Raw genomic sequence first — 21,636 nt, 5'->3', positions numbered from 1 at the left:
TATATATATATATATATACGATGCTAAAAAATTGGTCCTCGGATAAGTACGTCGTAAATTATGTTTTGTTTTGGTTTAAAACTGCGGCCTGTTCGCGGCATGGCTGCGGTAGTCGCATTTTCAACGTGTTCGCAGGGTCTCCGAGGTCTGTTTATTGTCATGGGTCGGAGCTACCGTGCAGGGCCCGGGTCGGCAACAATCTCTGCTTCTTCCTCTGCACGTAATATATCATGCGAATTTTCATCAAAAACCTGTGTTTGCATGTGATAGATTAAAAGACTAAAAACACATGCAGAAATCAGCTTGTTTTTCACCCCTTTTTTTGTCTTTATTGCAGGGTATAATGTAACATAATTTCAAATGAAATTTGACAGTTACTTAGAGCACATGCATATGTTTTTGTGCGAAAAAATAATAAAATCTTTTAAGTGTCAGTTTTTAACCTTTCAAAAAACATGCTCAGCGGCTACCATGCTCCAAAAATCCGCTTTGGCCGTTATGTACCTCTTCAAAAATCCGCTTTGGCTGTTAAAGAAAAAAATTACAACTGCCATGAGTTTAAAGAAAGTGTTTTGTGCGTTTGGAAAATGTTCAACATGTTTTTTTTGGAAAATGTTACACATTTGTTAAATTTTTTAACGTTATTTGAAAATGTTCGTCATGCATACAACTTTTTTTGCAATGTGTATTTAAAAAATGATTATACAATTGTGGTTTAACATACTGTAAATTCATTTGATCTACAGCAGAATTATTTTGAGCTAATATCACCATTGTGGTTTACCTGATTTGGCAAAGTACAAAAATGATTATAACTGAATGTATTCACAGTCTAAAGATGTCAAAAATATTTGAATAGGTAGCATGACAACTTAATCACCAATATTACAACGATGTCCATTGGAACAATGTGAATTGACTTGGAGCCTTTGGATAACTAACATCAGACTATGTAGGCATGTTTGAAGACAAAATAAAAAGGTTTACCACCATTTCTCATCAGAAAAGGAAGAACGGAATATGCACAAAAAGTAATCAGAACATACCATGTTGCATGTCCTTGCAAGCCATTTCCTTCATGTGTCTCCAAAAGAAAGTTAACGACACGTACTTGTACAGTCATGCGTTCTGCAACCTATGCATAGTATAGCATATTAAACTCACTTGTATTTGAAATTTTGTACGGGTATATTGCTTCAATAAATTTTGATGTAATGAAACAGTTGTATAATTATAAAAATTACTATTACTAAAATAAAAGGTGCAGACAAAGGAAAATCTAGACATAAAGCAGAAACACAAAGTCAAGAAAGATTGAATTTAGCTACGCTGAGAAACATGAACTATCTTGATGAATTTACAGTATAATCACCATTTCAATAGAGGCAGCTCTGAGTGACATATGGCCTTGAGATAATTTTTTCTAATATGTATGTAAATTAATGAACAACAAGTGCAATGAAGCCAACCTTATCAACATATCCATATCCAGTGCTTGTAATTGGTGTGACGATGCGAGCGACGGCGGCGGCTTGCCCGAGTAATGGTCCGCAAACAGTTGTAACTATTCACAGCCAAATATGAAATGGTTATGGATTCGGAACTTCAAGGCTACAAGCCTACAACCCACAGAGAGCTATCTATTCAAGCAGCAAAGAAAAACATTAGAGAAGATCAAAGAATGGACCTGATTTTTTTTAATGCGTCATCCAGATATTACCAATGATGGGTGGCATCGTCTTCCCCTCCAAGACTCTAAAATTCTTCAGGTAGTCCTCAAGAACCTGCGAAGGAATAAACTATGTGCGTCATCCAGATATACCCAAATAATCTCAGCATGCCGTCAATGCGTAACATCAACTTAAAAGTCTTAGGCCACAAGATTAAATACACTCATGGTCAGAACAATACAAAATGGTTGCCATAAAAAACCAAATATTTCAAAACTTTCATGCTCACTTGTCCAGTCCTTCAAGAGCAGTAAGAGCAACTCAACATTAGGCACATATAAGTACCATTTCAGTGTCTCACTATTTCACAATTTAACTCACATGAAATGTTAATCACAAACCAAACACCAGCACATCATATCACGTCAGAACCATATTAATAACCCAGTTAGCACCACTGGACTAAATCATCAACATGACATACAAGATGCAGAGGTGAGCATTTTATGTGCTAACATAGATAAACCTAAGCCTTCTGCAGGAGAATGGCGAATTGATCAAAGGATCTTGGTGTCGCTGCAGAGCACAAAAGTAGGAACTCTGCATTGTTGGAGATTACCCAATGATCTCTTTCTTGCCAGATCTAGCACCATCAAGCCCATCCTCCTTTAGCATTCGAAGCATTCCCAACACCCAAAACTGCCGTACAAGAGCGGCCTCCTTCTAACTACAGTATTATTGTACAATAATTTTCTCATAAAGAACCAGCCCACAAAAACTATAATATCAGTCAATGGGTTGTGTTTGTTGGAATTAACCACGACGTGCGTGGAACTGTGTCCGGTTCGTACACAGAAGCAGTCATCAGGTAGGATTAGAAGTAGAGACGAGTAGGTTAGCTTCTAGTGTCTATCTTGCATATTATATGCGTGTACCCCTACCCCTTGTACAACCGTGAGTTGGTGAAGCAATAAAGTAAAATCACCACGTACGATACGTACGTGTGGCAATCAGCAGAAGTCTCGCGTGCGTGCGTGCGTTTGATGAGTTGTGTACGTGCGTGTTTAGGCTTGGAGATCAGTGAGCTGAGGCCAGTTTTGCACTGCGGTGCATCTGCTTCGTACGGTGCGTCTCGACGTAAAGTATCTCGTTGGGTCTGGCCGGCTCGGGGCTGAAACTAAGATAGTCAGCGAGCTCTGTTCATCATCGTCGTTCGTCGTCGGTGACGACGGCGTCGGGACTGGGCCAACAATTGGTATCTAGAGCAAGGTTGATCTTGTAGTAACGGGAGGTCATGTTGGACGACGAGAAGACCAAAAAGCTGGTGGAGTACTCCGATGTGGCTAAAGTAATTGCTGCTCCTGTCAGATCGGAGTAGCCACGATTTGACCATGGGAACTTCGTGGTGTGGGCGACCATGATGGAGTGGGCGCTCGAGGCCAATGAGCTCTGGGAAGCCGTCGACCCCGGCGGTAACGAGTACCTGAAGGGTGGTGCCTTGTATCGGAAAGATCGCCAGGCTATCACGGCCATCTGCTCGGTGACGCTGGTGGACGTGCAGCAGCATCTAATCTCGAAGACATCAGCGAAGGAGACGTGAGACACACTCAAGACGTTGCATCTAGGGCACTCGCGTGTGCGCGAGGCGAACTTGCAAACTTTGCTGAAAAGTTACGAGAACCTGAGAATGGGAGAAGATGAGACGGTGGACGCCTTCGCAGCGAGGGTTGCCTCGATGGTGAACGGGATTCGCGGTCTCGGCGAGAAATTGAAGGACATCTCCGTGGTCAGGCATTTCCTACGTGCCGCTCCACCGCGCTACATGCCGATTGTGTCAGCGATCGAGCAATGTGTTGATCTCAAGACTCTCACTTTGAATGATCTGGTTGGTCGCTTCAAGGCGCATGATGAGCGGATGAAATTGAGTTACGGTGACGCAAAGCAGGATGAGTACCTGATGCTTACACGCGCTCAGTGGCAAGCGATGGTTTTCAAGGAGAACAATTTCAAGAAGGCGTTTGGTAGTGGCGCAAAGTACCGTCCCGCAAAGGACACCGACGAATAGTCGGAGAAGCCAAAGAAGAAAAAAGTTCGACAAGAGGAAGATCCGCTGCCACAACTGTAATCTGCTCGGGCACTTCAAGTCGGAGTGCAAGAATTCCCCTAAGGAGAAGGTGCGCATGGTCCAGGAAGATGATGAAAGTGACATGATGTTGATGTGTGAACTCATGGATGAGGAGGATCCAGTTCTTCAAGTATCGGCTAAAGAAATTGTCGAGCTCCGTGAAGAAAAAGTTCGCTCCCAAGATTATGGTTCGGAAACTCGTGTCGATGTTACAGATGCAGGAGATGATTCCGAAACTTGCGTTGATGCTACAGATACATATATCACTTTGTCTGACAAAGATAAAACAGCGTACGTGACGCCTGAAGTCCACGAAGCACAATATGCTGGTGCTAGATTGGATGCATGTGCGTGCAAACAATAGCAAGGCGAGGGTGTCGCCGTTGTCATATCCGCGTCAGAAAGTAGCCAAAGCGTTCTGCAGACAGGAGTGCTCGGTCTCCCAGCGAGCGATGCTAGGAGAGCTATGTCTGGTAGCGCACGCACGCACGCTCCATACTTGGCAGGAGGCTGGCCAGAAAGCAGCCCGAGAGAGGTGGATGAGACACCACTAGTGGACCATGAAAAGGGCGCCTCACGTCAACCCAAACCAGCAAACAGTACAGCAGCTGGAGGTTCATTAAGAAGCACAGAGTGGAGGCTTAGAAGCAATAGTCTGAGCATCGGGCTTCAAAAGTGCAGCAGCAAGAGCATATAAACAGGAGGGCTGGCTAGCTCACGTGAAAATGCTAGCTTTGCCAATTGCTATGAGCAAAGAAAATAGCAAGGCATCGCTTCTGAAGGTACAAGGAGCCGCGCAAGCAAAGTTGTCTCCGACAGTAATGGAGGAAAGGACACAACCACCCACGTCCGTACATCCAGAACCGGTGTTACAACAATATTCGAAGTAAGCTCTTCGAACGATTGACCCGGCAAAGATGAGAAGGAGTGGATGCTCGTGTCTAAGTGCCGAGGAACTGGCAGATTTTAATGACGCAAATACGATGGAGTGTTGGCGTCAGGCTATGAAAGAAGAATTGAGGTCGATCCACGACAATAATGCATGGAAGCTTGTGGATCTTCCCAACAATGAAAAAGCCATGGATCTCAAGTGAGAATTTGTGATCAAGAAAGATGTCGAAGGGTCCGTGAAGCACAAAGTAAGGCTAGTGACCAAAGAGTACGTGCAAGAGGAAAGTGTGGACTTCGAAGAAGCGTTCGTTCCCGTTGCAAAGATGGAATCGGTGGAATTACTCATCGCTCTCGCGGTTCAGAAATCATGGAAGATACATCAAATGGATGTAAAATCCGTGTTCTTGAAAGGAGAGTTACAAGGAGACGTCTATGTGAACCAACCACCGATATTCATCAAAGAGGGAGAAGAACACAAGGTACTAAAGTTACACAAAGTCTTGTACGGGCTACGACAAGGCTCTCGGGCATGGAGCATCAAACTTGATCATACATTGATTTCTCTTGGATTTGAGAAAGCCCCACTAGAGCATGCGATGTACAAGAGAGGTGAAGGAAGGGATCGTCTACTAGTTGGCATCTACGTCGACGACATGTTGATAACTGGAGCAGATGAAGAGGTGATTGCAAAGTTCAACCTACAAATGAAGGAGATTTTCAAAGATGGATGATCTAGGGCTATTGAGTTACTACCTCAGGATCGAGGTACATCAAAAGTTGGAAGGGATCACACTATGCCAGGAGGCATATGCAAGGAAGGTACTTGAAAGCCATGGCTTGAAAGATTGCAATCATATTGTTGCTTCAATGGAACCTCGTCTTGAGATGAGCAAGAAGGAGATGGTGAAACTACTCGGCTATAGTGCTAGTGACAAGGAAAGGATTGTTGATGACCGTAAGAGTTGTTGGGGAACGTAGCAAAAATTCAAAATTTTCCTACGTGTCACCAAGATCTATCTATGGAGAAACCAGCAACGAGGGGAAGAAGAGTGCATCTACATACCCTTGTAGATTGCTAAGAGGAAGCGTTCAAGAGAACGGGGTTGAAGGAGTCGTACTCGTCGTGATCCAAATCACCGGAGATCCTAGTGCCGAACGGACGGCACCTCCGCGTTCAACACACGTACAGCCCGGTGACGTCTCACATGCCTTGATCCAGCAAGGAGAGAGGGAGAGGTTGAGGAAGACTCCATCCAGCAGCAACACAACGGCGTGGTGGTGGTGGAGGAGCGTGGTGATCCAGCAGGGCTTCGCCAAGCACCGCGAAATATGAGGAGAAAGAGAGGTAGGGCTGCGCCAGGGAGAGGTCAGAAAACTCATCTATTGGCAGCCCCAAGTCCTCAAGTATATATAGGGGAGAGGGAGGGGTGCGCCCCACCTAGGGTTCCACCCTAGGGGCGGCGGCCAGCCCCAATCCCATCTAGGGTGGCGGCCAAGTGGAGGGGGAGAGGGAGGCGCACCAGGCATGGGCCCTAAGGCCCATCTGCCCTTAGGGTTTGCCCCCCTTCCTCCCCTTAGGTGCCTTGGGCCCTTGTGGGGGGGCGCACCAGCCCACACTTGGCCCATGCAGCCCTCCGGGGCTTGTGGCCCCATTTGGTGGACCCCTGGTACCCTCCCGGTGGTCCCGGTACGTTACCCATAAAACCCAAAACTTTTCCGGTGACCAAAACAGAACTTCCCATATATAAATCTTTACCTCCGGACCATTCCGGAACTCCTCGTGACGTCCGGGGTCTCATCCGGGACTCCGAACAACATTAGGTAACCACATATCAACTTCCTTTATAACCCTAGCGTCATCGAACCTGAAGTGTGTAGACCCTACGGGTTCGGGAACCATGCAGACATGACCGAGACAACTCGCCGGTCAATAACCAACAGCGGGATCTGGATACCCATGTTGGCTCCCACATGCTCCACGATGATCTCATCGGATGAACCACGATGTCAAGGATTCAATCAATCCCGTATACAATTCCCTTTGTCTAGCGGTACGATACTTGCCCGAGATTCGATCGTCGGTATCCCCATACCTTGTTCAATCTCATTACCGGCAAGTCTCTTTACTCATTCCGTAACACATCATCCCGTGATCAACTCCTTGGTCACATTGTGCACATTATAATGATGTCCTACCGAGTGGGCCCAGAGATACCTCTCCGTTTACACGGAGTGACAAATCCCAGTCTCGATTCGTGCCAACTCAACAGACACTTTCGGAGATACCTGTATTGTACCTTTATAGCCACGCAGTTACGTTGTGACGTTTGGCACACCCAAAGTATTCCTACGGTATCCGAGAGTTGCACAATCTCATGGTCTAAGGAAACGATACTTGACATTATAAAAGGCTTTAGCATACGAACTATACGATCTTGTGCTATGCTTAATTAGGATTGGGTCTTGTCCATCACATCATTCTCCTAATGATGTGATCCCGTTATCAACGACATCCAATGTCCATGGTCAGGAAACCGTAACCATCTATTGATCAACGAGCTAGTCAACTAGAAGCTTACTAGGGACATGGTGTTGTCTATGTATCCACACATGTATCTGAGTTTCCTATCAATACAATTCTAGCATGAATAATAAACGATTATCATGAACAAGGAAATATAATAATAACTAATTTATTATTGCCTCTAGGGCATATTTCCAACAAGAGTACCTCGGACGTGACATATTTTCTTGGAGGAAGCATAGTAAGCTGGCTATCACGAAAAGCATAAAGTGGTGTCCAAGCCCCGGGCGTCATGCAAAAGAGGGCCATTTTGTGAAATATTTTCAGATTAAGGCCATTTTGTGTTGAATTTTCAGAAAAGGGCCAGTTTTGTTCATTTTCACGCGTGCGTTTGAGTATCGAGCCCAAAGGCTGTTGTGTACGTGCGTGTTTAGGCTGGGAGATCAGTGAGCTCAGGCCAGTTTTGCACTGCGGTGCATCTGCTTCATACGGTGCATCTCGACGTAAAGTATCTCGTTGGGTCTGGCCGGCTTGGGGCTAAAACCAAGATAGTCAGTGAGCTCTATTCATCATCGTTGTTCGTCGTCGGTCGTATCGTCGTCGCCGGAAGTACTCGGCGTCGGGACTGGGCCAACAGTGTTTGGAGAACCATAATGATTAGATCTAAAAAAGCATTTTCACACCGGTATTTGGAGACAATGTGTGCAACAGCCGCAACCGGATGTTGAGAACGAAGAGCTATTACCAAACAACATACATTACAGGTCGGCCCCCGCGGCAGGCTCCCACTCGAGGTGGTCGATGGCTACGGCCAGGAGCCCGCTGCCACCGAGGCTGAGCTCATCGGCATCGGCGGAGATGACATGGTCAAGTAGCACTGAGCATGTCGCCTTCCCCGTGTCCGCCTCCTTTCCCAACGACCTCGGCCGGCCATCGAAGCAAACCGCGCCGCCGCCATCGAGCCATGCCGTGACGCCATCCACGAGACCGTTGTACTCATGCTAGAAGTGATGTGATCAGCTATTTAGGTAATGCAAGAGGTTTCACCATTTCATAAATGCATAATTTCAGGAGAAGTTCATCAATCATTTTGCCGCAGTACAAGGGAGCAATGATTGCTCAGTTGACCTAATTCGGATTCTGTCCAGCTGCTCTAATCAGATCAAATTGTTGGGAAACATTGCATGGAAAATAAAAAAAATTACGCACACGCAAGATCTATCCATGGAGATGCATAGCTACGAGAGGGGAAGATCATCTTCATACCCTTGAAGATCCCTAAGCGGAAGCATTTATCAACGCGGTTGATGTAGTCGTACACCTTCACGGCCCGTCCCGATCAAGTACCGAACGTGCGTCACCTCCGCATTCAGCACATGTTCAGCTCGATGACGTCCTCACCTTCTCGATCCAGCAAGAGAGGCGAAGCAGTAGATGAGTTCCGGCAGCATGACGACGTGGTGACGGTGGTGGTGAACAACAATCTCCGCTGGGCTTCGCCAAGCACTACAAAAACTATGACGGAGAATAAACTAGAGGGTTAGGGTTGCGGGCACACGGCTTGGTGAATCTTGATGTGTTCCAGGTGCTAGCCCTGCCCCTCTATTTATATGTTGAGCCCTGGGGTCGTAACTTGGAGAAAGAGCCTCCTCAAAGTCGTTTTTTCCCGCAAGGAAGAGTCCTTCTCGGACTTACAGGACCAGAGGCCATAGTCCTTGGCGTCTGGCCTAGATGCCACGGGCCTCGGCATCTGGCCCAGGGCCAGCCGTCAAGGTCTCCGGCGTTTGGCCCCCTAGCCTCCGCAAAACTCCTTTTGCACCGACCTAAAGCCCCGTGGGCTTTACCCCTTGGCCTAACCATATCATCCTATATATCAATCTTTACCTCCAGACCATTCCGGAGCTCCTCATCATGTCTGTGATCTCATCCGGGACTCCGAACAACATTCGGTCACCAACATACATAACTCATATAATACTATATCGTCAATGAACGTTAAGCGTGCGGACCCTACGGGTTCGAGAACTATGTAGACATAACCGAGACGCTTCTCCGATCAATAACCAATAGCGGGACTTGGATGCCCATATTGGTTCCTACATATTCTACGAAGATGTTTATCGGTGGAACCTTTATGACAACATACGTAATTCCCTTTGTCCATCGGTATGTTACTTGCCCGAGATTCGATCGTGGGTATCTTCATACCTAGTTCAATCTCGTTACCGACAAGTCTCTTTACTCGTTCCATAATACATCATCTCGTAACTAACTCCTTAGTCATTTGCTTGCAAGGCTTCTTATGATGTGTATTGTCGAGAGGGCCCAGAGATACCTCTCCAATACTCGGAGTGATAAATCCTAATCTCAATCTATGCCAACTCAACAAACACCTTCGGAGATACCTGTAGAGCATCTTGATGATCACTCAGTTACGTTGTGATATTTGATAGCATACAAGGTATTCCTCCGGTATCCGGGAGTTGCATAATTTCATAGTTGAAGGGATATGTATTTGACATGAAAAAAGCAATAGCAATAAACTGAACGATCATTATGCTAAGCTAACGGATGGGTATTGTCCATCACATCATTCTCCTAATGATGTGATCCTATTATCAAATGACAACACATGTCTATGGTTAAGAAACCTTAACCATCTTTTGTAACATCCCAAATTTTCAATTTGGAATGTTATACATAGGTCATCATATGCATATCATATTTTATTTGCATTTCGTTTGCGATCCTAGAAATCCTAAGCAACTCAAGGACCCACGGAGAGAGTTGGGGATTTTATTATTTTCATATTTGAATTTTCTCAAATATTGAAAAGAGGATCATTTTGGTTTTAATTATTTTTCTCTCCAAAATATTTCAAAAAAATGAGAGGAGATAAAATGACTTCTCCAAAATAAAACAAATATTGGAGGAAAAATGTTAAAATCAAATAAATAATTTTTATTTGGATTTTATTGCTATTTTATTCGAATTAGAAAAATATGCATTATTATACAAATTGCATTTTTAGGCCAAGAAAATGTTCACTATGTTCTAAATATTTTATTTAGACGGTGAAAATTGTTTTTGGCATTTTTAGAAAAAAAAATTATATTTATTTAGGATTTTTCCTTTTCGGCGGAATTTATTTATTTAGGATTTTTCCTTTTCGGCGGAATTTATTTTTGGCACGGTATGATTACGATATTAACCAATTTAGTTGTGAACCTTGTTAATTACATAGCAGCAGCAACAACAACAAAGCCTTTAGTCCCAAACAAGTTGGGGTAGGCTAGAGCTTAGACCCATAAGATCTCGCAACCAACTCGTGGTACTGGCACCTGGATAGCTAGCTTCCACGCACCCCTATCCCTGGCTAGTCTCAGCTTTCAGAGCCATCATGACTTCTCCAGTCAACTCAGATCCCGTTCATATCGAATCGAACTCAACACAATGTAATCTTTTGGCATAAGGCTTTCAAACTAGCAACTATATACTATGTGATTCTTTTTTGTATTAGCGATGCCAATGATAGCTAGTCCGGGTCATGGTCAGGTATAGGCTTGGGAGTTGGGACATGGACCTTGTAACACCCCGGATATGATTTACCTAATATGTAATCCAACTCTTGCCGTTTCCAGCGTTAAGTTATTTTATTTTCTCGGGTTCGGGTTTTTGTCTCCGTGTGTTGTTGTTGTTGTTGTCATGCATCTCATATCATGTCATCATGTGCATTGCATTTGCATACGTGTCCATCTCATGCATTCGAGCATTTTCCCCGTTGTCCGTTTTGCATTCCGGCGCTCCATTCTCCTCCGGTGGTCATTTCTACCTTCTTCTCGTGTGTGGGGATTAAACATTTCCGGATTGGACCGAGACTTGCCAAGCGGCCTTGGTTTACTACCGGTAGACCGCCTGTCAAGTTTCGTACCATTTGGACTTCGTTTGATGCTCCAACGGTTAACCGAGGGACCGAAAAGGCCTCGTGTGTGTTGCAGCCCAAGTTGGTAATCAGAGCCTTCCCCGACCTTAGGAGCCCCCACTGATTGATCATTTTTAGCAGTCGTTGTTGAGTCTAGAAAAATGTTTTAGGTCATTTAGGAATTATATATCGGAGAGTTCAGGAATTCTTTTTACTCCCCAGTCCCTTCATCGTCTGGTAAGGCATCCTGACATAGAGTTTTGACTCTTCTCTTCTCAAATTTCACTAAAAAAAATTTAGGATCACGCGGGTATCTTGGAATCATTCCGATGGTTTTGTGACGAGAACATTGTTCTTGGTGCCTCCTGTCATTTAGGGGTTGTGGCAGTGTCCTGGGGAGTTGAGCTCCGAGGTGTTGTCGTCACAATTTTATCGTTGCAATTCTGGAATACCTGAGTTTAGTTCGCCGACATCGAAAATCTCTTTTATGCAGTTGTTGGTGAGATAACCTCGACGCCACCCAGTACTGGGGCGGGAGTTCGGCAGTATTGCCATAACTTGTATAACGGATGCTTTTCGAAGGTTGAGGTAGATGGTTTCCGAAGTTTTCTCGGTTATGTGTTGAAGGATGGATACAGCTGGATGTAGGATTTGCTAGATTTGGGTGAGATATTATGCTTCCCCTGTATCCCCAACACCTGATTGCATAACCGGAAAGGTTCGGGAGTTTCATAGGTGGGAATTCTTGTAGCTCTAGTTCTTCTTCCACGGATATTTGGTTTGAGATTGGGATTTCTTACCGAGTATTCGTTCTTGATCCGTACCTTGTTGATTTATTCCTCTACCTAAATTCTATGTGGCTTCTCAATTTATGGATATGTGACCATTTCATTTGTAATGCATTCGTTCATTTTGTTCGGATGTGAAGGCTATATGTTGCAATTTCATTCCGTTGGATTCAGCTTCAATATTTATCTATCAATGTGCTAATGGATGTCAACCTCTTCAGGATGGCTCCTCCAACGCGGACGACTCCGAATCCTGATCCGCCACCACCTCCACCTCCTCTGGAGGCATGGCAAGCTGTGATGGCCGCTACCAATGCAAACACGCAGTTGATCATGCAAATTCTTCAAGAGCGCAATCAAGCGAACCAAGGCAACCAAGGCAACAATCAGAATCACTTTGCTACACTCAACCAGTTCCTTGCTAACGGGCCAAAGACTTTCAGCAATTGTGTTGAGGCAACTGATGCTGACGATTGGCTCGTGGACTTATGCAAGCATTTCGAGTGCAGTAACGTCAGGCCTGAGGACTTTGTCAAGTTCGCTTCCTTCCAACTCAAAGACCAAGCTGTAGAATGGTTCCAGCAGTACAAGGATTCCAGAGGAGGCCGTGTGATTACCTGGGATGAATTCCGTCAAGACTTCAAAGCTCATCATATTCCTCAGAGCATGGTTGAAAGCAAGCATGAGGAATTCCGCATCCTGAAGCAAGGCTCTTTGTCTGTCTATGACTACAACAAGTTGTTTCAGAAGCTCGCCCGCTTTGCTAAGCAGGACGTCCCTGACGAGAAGAGCATGATATACTAGTTCAGGGGTGGTCTTAGAGAAGAAATCCAGCTAGCTCTTGTTCTCTTTGAGCCCTTGAGGTACGATGAGTTCTACAACATGGCATTGAAGCAAGAGGCTGCTCAACTGAGGTGTGATGCTTCGAAGAAGCGAGTCAGAGATGCTACTCCTTCTTCCTCTACTCAAGTGGCCAAGCAGCAGAAGTATTGGCTTCCTCCTCCTCCGTTCCGTCAGCCGTATCAGAAGAGCAAAGGTGGCAGTGGATCTTCCCACCCACCCAACCCTGGCTTTCAGAACAAGACTTTGTCTCAACCTCCAAGATCGAGTGCTCCGTACCACCGTCCGCTTTCAGAGGTCACGCGCAACAAGTGCCAACAGAAGGGTCACTATGCCAACAAATGCTTCAATCAGAGGCGTCTCCCTCCTCCTCCTCCTGTGAGATCGGCAAGTACAACTGTGGTCAAGCATAACACCAAGCATGCCAAGGTCAATTTGATGAATGCAGCTCAGGCAGAGGACTCGTCAGATGTCATCATGGGTAACCTTCCTGTTAACGATATTCCTGCAAAAGTTCTTTTTGACACTGGTGCATCGCATTGCTTTATTTCCAAACCTTTTGCATCAAAGAATGAGTGCGATTATCAGTATCTACAAAGTGCCTTGCAAATCGTGTCACCGGGCAAGCAAATGACAGCTAATACCTGCATCCCGGATGTTACTATCACGTTGGGCGACTACAAATTTCTAGCTTCTCCTATTGTTTTGGGCGACTCAGATATTGATCTTATTCTCGGAATGGATTGGCTTTCTAAGCACAAGGCGCATCTTGATTGTGCAGCCAGGCAGATTCAATTAACTCATTCGTCTGAGGATGTAATTGTCTTTGCTGCTCGTGATGATACCATCCATCTGTTTTCTCTCAATGAGAAGGGTGAAGTGGATGCCATCTCTCAAATTCTAGTCGTTTGCGAATATCAAGACGTCTTTCCAGAAGAGCTTCCAGGAATGCCTCCGCACCGGCCAGTTGAATTCGTCATCGATCTTGAGCCTGGCACGGAACCAGTTTGCAAGCGTCCTTATAAGCTCGGACCTGAAGAGTTGAAGGAGCTGAAGAAGCAACTCGATATTCAAGAGCGAATGGGTCTCATTCGGCCTAGTTCTTCTCCGTGGGGTTGTGGAGTTCTTTTTGTGAAGAAGAAGGATGGAACGGACCGGCTTTGTGTTGATTACCGTCCATTGAACAAGAAGACTATCAAGAACAAATACCCACTTCCCAACATCAACGAGTTGCTCGAACAACTCAAAGGTGCCCAAGTATTCTCCAAGCTTGATCTCCATAGGGTTATCACCAGATTCGAATCCGTGAGCAAGATATTCCCAAGACGGCTTTCAGGACAAGCTAAAGTTCATATGAATACACTGTCATGTCTTTTGGCCTCGTCAACGCTCCTCCAACTTTCTCCCGCATGATGAACTTCATCTTCAATGCCTACACCAATGACTTTCTTTTGGTCTATCTCGACGACATTCTGGTCTTTTTGAAGAACAAGGAAGATCATGCCAAGCACTTGCGTTTGGTACTCGATAAGCTCAGGGAACACCAGTTCTACGCCAAGTTCTCAAAGTGCGAATTTTGGCTCGATGAGGTTCTTTATCTTGGGCATATCATCTCTGCCAAGGGCATTGCGGTGAATTCTGAGAAGGTGTCTACAATTGTGAATTGGGAACCACCTCAGAACGTGAAGCAACTTCGTAGCTTCCTCGGTTCGTTGAGGTTCGTTAAGAACTTTTCAAAGATCGCGAAGCCTCTCTCAAATCTTCTCCAGAAGCACGTCAAGTACGTTTGGTCTCCGGAATGTGACATTGCTTTCAACACTTTGAAAGAGAAATTGGTCACTGCTCCAGTTTTGACTCCTCCCGATGAATCCAAACCGTTCGAGGTCTTTTGCGATGCCTCTCTCCAAGGTCTCGGTGCAGTGTTGATGCAAGAGAAGAAAGTTGTGGCTTATACCTCTCGCTAGTTGAAGCCCAATGAGAAGAACTACCCCACTCATGACCTCGAGTTGGCGACAGTTGTGCATGCTCTTTTGACTTGGAGACATCTCTTATTGGGAAGAAAAGTGGACATCTTCACTGATCACAAGAGTCTCAAGTACATCTTCACTCAGCCTAACCTCAACCTCAGGCAGACTTGATGGGTCGAAATGATTCAAGAGTATAATCCAAGTATCGAGTACACTCCAGGCAAGGACAATGTGATTGCTGACGCTTTGAGCAGGAAGGCTTATTGCAACAATCTGATTCTCAAGCCTTATCAACCCGAGCTTTGTGAAGCTTTCCGCAAACTTAATCTGCAAGTTGTTCCTCAAGGTTTCCTCGCCAACCTTCAAGTCTCTCCTACCTTGGAAGACCAGATTCGCCAAGCCCAACTTCTTGATGCTATGGTGAAGAAGGTGAAGATTGGGATTGCCAAGAGTCAACCCAAGTACAAGTGCTACCGCCTTGATGACAAGGATACTCTCTTCTTCGAGGATCGTATTGTTGTGCCCAAAGGTGACCTTCGTAAAGTGATCATGAACGAGGCTCACAATTCACTCCTCTCCATCCACCCTGGGAGCACGAAGATGTATCAGGACCTCAAGCAGGCTTATTGGCGGACTCGACTGAAGCGCGAGATTGCTCAGTTCGTGAATGAGTGTGATGTCTGCAGAAGAGTGAAGGCAGAACACCAAAGGCCAGCTGGTCTCCTCCAACCTCTTGCCATTCCAGAATGGAAGTTTGACCACATTGAGATGGACTTCGTGACTGGGTTTCCAAAGTCCAAGCGTGGCAATGATGCTATATTCGTTGTCATCAACAAACTCACTAAAGTGGCTCACTTTTTGCCTATCAAAGAGTCTATCACTGCAGGTCAATTGGCGGAGCTCTACACCTCTCGGATTGTCTCTCTGCACGGTATTCCACAGGTGATCTCTTCAGACCGTGGCAGCATCTTTACCTCCAAGTTTTGGGAGTCTTTTCAAAAGTCCATGGGCACCAACATCCGCTTCAGCATAGCTTTCCATCCGCAAACTAGCGGTCAAGTCGAGCGTGTCAACCAGATTCTTGAAGATATGCTCAGGGCTTGTGTGATCTCCTTCGGCATGAAGTGGGAGGATTGCCTTCCATATGCTGAATTCTCCTACAACAACAGTTTTCAAGCAAGTTCGGGCAAGGCCCCATTTGAAATTCTTTATGGTAGGAAATGCCGTACACCTCTCAACTGGTCTGAAACCGGTGAACGTCAGCTGCTGGGTAATGACCTAATCACAGAGGCAGAAGAAATGTGCAAGGTCATTCTTGATAACCTCAAAGCAGCCCAATCCCGCCAGAAGAGCTACTATGACAATAAGCACCGTGATTTGGCTTTCGAGATAGGAGATCATGTTTACCTACGCGTCTCTCCTATGAAAGGGACTCGTCGCTTCGGTATCAAAGGGAAGCTTGCCCCCAGATACGTCGGACCTTTCAAGATTGTCAGCAAGAGAGGCGACCTCGCCTATCAACTCGAGCTTCCTTCAAACTTTGCCAATGTTCATGATGTGTTCCACGTCTCCACTCCGAAAGTGCTTCAAGACGCCTGACGCACCGTCAACTTCGAGGACATTGAGCTCCAAGAAGATCTCTCCTATCGTGAGCACCCAGTTGCTATTCTTGAAGAGACTGAACGCAAGACTCGCAACAAGTCAATCAAATTTCTCAAAGTCAAGTGGTCACACCATTCCGACCGTGAAGCTACCTGGGAACGCGAGGATCACCTCCGTTCTGAGTACCCGGAGTTCTTTCAGTCCTAGATCTCGGGACGAGATCTTTTCGTAGTGGTGGAGTGTTGTAACGCCCCACATGTAACCTCCCCCAATTGTACTCCGACTCATGCCGTTTCCGGCATTAAGTTATATTTAATTCTCGGGTTCGGGTCTTTGCCTCCGTGTGTTGTTTTCGTTTTTGTGCATCTCATATCATGTCATCACATGCATCGCATTTGCATACATGTTCATCTCATGCATTCGAGCATTTTCCCCGTTGTCCATTTTGCATTCCGGCGCTTCGTTCTCCTCCGGTGGTCCATTTCTAGCTTTCTTTCGTGTGTGGGGATTAAACATTTCCGGATTGGACCGATGAGACTTGCCAAGCGGCCTTGGTTTAGTACCGGTAGACCGCCTGTCAAGTTTCGTATCATTTGGACTTCGTTTGATACTCCAACGGTTAACCGAGGGACCGAAAAGGCCTCGTGTGTGTTGCAGCCCAACACCCCTCCATTTGGCCCAAAACCCACCAATAACTCTGCTCCATATCCTAGAGCGTTCGATCACGATCGCGTGGCCGAAAACCGCACCTCATTTGGACTCTCCTAGCTCCCTCTATGCCTCTATATACACCCCCCATATTTCGGCATCCTCGTCTCCCTCCTCGAAACCCTAAATCTAGAACCCGCGCCGCCACATGTCCGGACGGCGACAGTCTCCGCCCAGTCCGCCCTGTGTGGCTACGAGGCCTTCAAAGCCAAAATCTCAGGGATGCCTGCCCAGGACCTTTTCGTCCTTCGCCGAATGTAGATAGCCTTCCTTAGATATCCCCCCAGACGCCTAGTGGTTCTTGGGCGCCTATCACAGCCATCGCCGTTGCATTGTCGTGGACACCGCGAGGGAATGCGGAGCGGGGCGGGCCCATCACCCGCCGCCGGCCTCGCCAGAGGACCGCGGCCCGCCAGTCGTTTAAGAAAGCCTTTAACTCCTCTTTGCACCGGGGAATTCCTCCCCACCATCCCGAGCGCAGGAGACAAAACACAGCAAACGTCCTTTTCCTCTGGCAGGTTGCCATGATTGCTGGCCGCGACCGCTTTAAAGTGCTGCCGCTCGCGCCCGGGGCCGCCACCGCCGCTGCGAGCGGGAGGCGCCCTAACGCCAGGCCCTCGTAAATGCATGCCCGCCGTCGGGTGCTGCCTCGCCTCCTCGCCGTGCGCCGGCGCGCGCCGTCTCCCCTCAAGTCGCCCGGCGAATGGCTTGCCGGCGGCTCCATTTCGCCCCCGCGCTCCGGGCGGCTACTCTCCCGTTATGGGCTGGACCCGGTCGGCAGTAACCCTCCTCCTGCAATCGCATGCCATTAGATCCGGTACCGTGTCTGGCCTCGGATCGGTCGGATTCTGGGGTATTCTGATGGACAGACTCTAATTCGGTTGACTTTTTTTATCCCCGAACCACTAATTTTCGATGCAACGTCTTTGTCCTGCGTAACTTTGCATCCGTAGCTCCGATTTGGGCATATGATATATCGAAATCTTCGTCTCGACGGTACATCATTTCATTCCATTGCATCATTTGCATTTGAGGTCATCATTTGATGCCCAAAATGCTGTTAGAAGGAGGCTTCGTGAGTTAAATTGCAGATCCGTTAGTTCATCATGCACTTTTGTCATTTTTGCCATGTTTAATCCGTGCATGATATGCCTGTGCCCCTTTGGGATGAATTGTTAAGCATTTGTCTTCTTTCCAGAGGTGCCACCCATGCATTTTTAGGATGTGTGTGTTGTCTTGTGCAAGCTTGCGAAGAGAGTACCTGAGATTGCTGATTTCAGGGACTTAGTGATTTTCACTGAGTCTGGGATGTTTTAGTTCACGATGCTATATGTCCAGCTTGTTTCCTAGTGATCTGTGCCTCTTTTGAGGATGATCAATAAGAGTGATTTGTTATGCTTGTTGTGCTTATCCATCCATGTCTTTACTTGTTATGTTGGAGCACCCTAGGTTGATCAATCGAGCTCAACTTTTGCATAGTTGTGTTTTGGGCAGATCGTGAACTCTTTTGCGATTTTGCCGGAGTTTGCAGTGATCCATGCATGCTATGCCATTGTTCTTGCCATGTCTAGCTAGAATTTTGTGCCTTCTTAATGGATGTATGCTTGCCTTGCCATGACTTGCACCGTAGTGAGTGCATCGAGCTCGTTTACATGCCTTGAGTTATATTTCAGCATGTCTCAGTTTTCACTAAGTCTGAAAACTGATTGTGTTTCATCTATGTTCGTGTGCTCGTAGTATTTTGTGAACCCTTTTGGCCCCAGGTCACTTTGGGTGTTTTGTTAAGCTTGTTGAGTAGCTCCATGCCATGTTCTTACTTGTCATGTTCAGTTTTTTCATGTTGTTTTGCTGCTCCGAAGTGAGCATCGTGGTCTGAAATTTCAGACTAGCGTGTTAATTTCGCTAAGTCTGAAATCTGTTTTGCTTATTAAGTTTTGCCATGCTTGTTTGAAGCCCTTAATGGATGAATTTGCCTATGCCTCAGTCATGATGATTTGTTAAGCTTGATGAGTACATCACTGCCATGCAATTTGTTTACATGTTGGGTGGCTGTAGCATGTTCATTTTGTTGCATTTAGGAGGCATGTTGATGTAAATCGCAGATCGGTTCGTTTAGTAAAACGCTTGCCATTTATAGCCGTAGCTCCGATTGCCATGATCTTTATATCGTTTTCAGGGGATTTCTTCCCCTCTATCCAGTGGCACACTTGGTTTCCCAAGTTGAGGCCAGGTTCATGCATTTCCTGTTACATCTGAGTGTGCCCTGAGAAAGAGATATGTGCAGCTCCTATCGGGATTTGTCGGCACATTCGGGCGGTGTTGCTGGTCTTGTTTTAACCTGTCGAATCATCTTGTTGTACCGGGATACCGAGTCTGATCGGTGGTCTGGTGGAGGTCTATTCCTTCGTTGACCGTGAGAGCTTGTTATGGGCTAAGTTGGGACCCCCCTGCAGGGATTGATCTTTCGAAAGCCGTGCCCGCGGTTATGGGCAGATGGGAATTTGTTAATGTCCGGTTGTAGATAACTTGAACTTAATAATTAAAATGAATCAACTGTGTGTGTTGCCGTGATGGCCTCTTCTCGGCGGAGTCCGAGAAGTGGACACGGCGTTGGAGTTATGTTTGCGTAGTCCGCTCTATTTAGTTTTCCGCTCGCGCCTTGCCTTCTCTTTCTCGCTCTCCTTTGCGAATAAGTTAGCCACCATATATGCTAGTCGCTTGCTGCAGCTCCACTCACATTAACCCTTCCTTTCCTATTAAGCTTAAATAGTCTTGATCGCGAGGGTGCGAGATTGCTGAGTCCTTGTGGCTCACAGATTACTATTACACCAGATGCAGGGACCGATGATACTCCTCCGGATGGCGCGCTCGAGCTGAGGTGGGAGTACGACGAGGACTCTCAGCGATACTATGTTTCTTTTCCTGATGATCAGTAGTGGTGCCTGCTCGGGGTTCGATTCAGGGATTAGTCGCATGTTGGGGAGTCTTTTCTATTTTGGCGCCGTAGTCGGGCCATGAGTGTTTGTATAATGGATGCTATTTATGTACCTTGATGTGACGTGGCGAGTGTAAGCCAACTATTATTATTATCCCCCCTTTATATTTATATGTACATGGGTTGTGTGAAGATTGCCTCACTTGCGACTTATGCCTTCAATGCGATTATGCCTCTAAGTCGTGCCTCGACACGTGGGAGATATAGTCGCATCGAGGGTGTTACAGCTCCAAACACCCGGAGCGGTCTGATGACTGGATTACACGTGAACAAACCAGGAGTTTCGCCAGCTGGTTGCAGACACGTACCATGCATGACACCTCTATTGAAGATGACCTGTACTTGCTGTCCCAGTTACCATCTTCGAATATAATGACTTTCAAAGGGTACGAGATAAATGGTAATACATTTTACACGATCGCCCAAGATAAGAAGAGCACCAACCAAAACAGTGGTGTCCGCTTTGATGCAGAAACCAAGACGGGAAAGGAAACATATTATGGTTATATACAGGACATATGGGAACTTGACTATCGACGTGGTTTGAAGGTCCCTTTGTTTCGGTGCAAATGGGTCAATATGACACGAGGCGGGGTAACGGAAGACCCGCAGTACGGAATGACAACAGTGGATCTCAACAATCTTGCGTATGCAGACGAACCATTCGTCCTAGCCAATGATGTGGCACAGGTTTTCTATGTGAAGGACATGTCTACCAAGCCAAGAAAAAGAAAAGATAAGGAAGCGAATGCATCGTACGATGAGCCAAAGCGGCACATAGTTCTTTCTGGGAAGAGAAACATCATGGGAGTGGATGACAAGACAGACAAGTCAGAAGATTATGAAAAGTTTGATGAAATTGCTCCATTCACAGTGAATATTGACCCGAGCATCCCGTTAAATGATGAAGATTTTCCATGGCTACGACGCAAAGGGACACACGCGAAGAAAAAGTTTCACACCCAAAGATCTGGGATGTGATCGGCTTAACTATCATCACTTTCTTCTGTGTTTCACACCCAGGAGGGAATCTCTGTAATAGTTAGGGTAGTAGTTATGTGTTTTGGCATTTGAAACGCGAAGAAATTTTATGTGCAAACAAATTCTTTCATGCCTTTACTGATTTTTAAAGTTAAGTTATTCACAAACTAGTGATTCACACTAATTTCAAATAATTCAAAATTTAAACTATTCAAATTTGAAAACTACGGGCACTAACAGAAAGTTTGTAATTTTTTGTACCTAAAGCAAAAATATTCACAAAGAAACTCTAAATACAAAAAACAACTCAAAAATAAATAAAGCAAAAAAATAAAAAAGCCCGCCTACTAGGCCAGAGCGGCCTGCATACGACTAGAAACCCAACCTGTTGTTGGGCCAGGATGCAGGCCCGCAAAGGCCCAGTAGGCCAACAGGGCAGCACAGCACAGTAGGCCCAGAAGGCCTGCATTTGAGAGGAGCTCAAAGGAGCAGCCGCGGCTGGGTTTATAAACCAGTGCGGCTGCCCCTTCGCTAGGCGAGGTGGGACTAAACTTTGCGCCCCTCGCCTGGCAGCGCACCCCCCTTTAGTACCGGTTCGTGGCACCAACCGGTACTAAAGGGGG

The 21,636-nt window shown here is 46.1% G+C and overlaps 1 pseudogene; it reads left to right on the top strand.

Annotated features, from left to right (window-relative positions):
* The window catches only part of LOC125516321, a 26,729-nt pseudogene extending 5,746 nt beyond the window's left edge, over positions 1 to 20,983 (top strand).
* The last annotated feature ends 653 nt before the right edge of the window (positions 20,984 to 21,636 follow it).

The sequence above is a fragment of the Triticum urartu genome, chromosome 6, assembly GCF_003073215.2.
Source record: "Triticum urartu cultivar G1812 chromosome 6, Tu2.1, whole genome shotgun sequence".
NCBI lineage: Eukaryota > Viridiplantae > Streptophyta > Magnoliopsida > Poales > Poaceae > Triticum > Triticum urartu.
Note: the sequence above shows the minus strand (reverse complement) of the source record. Positions and strands in the feature narration are given on the sequence as shown.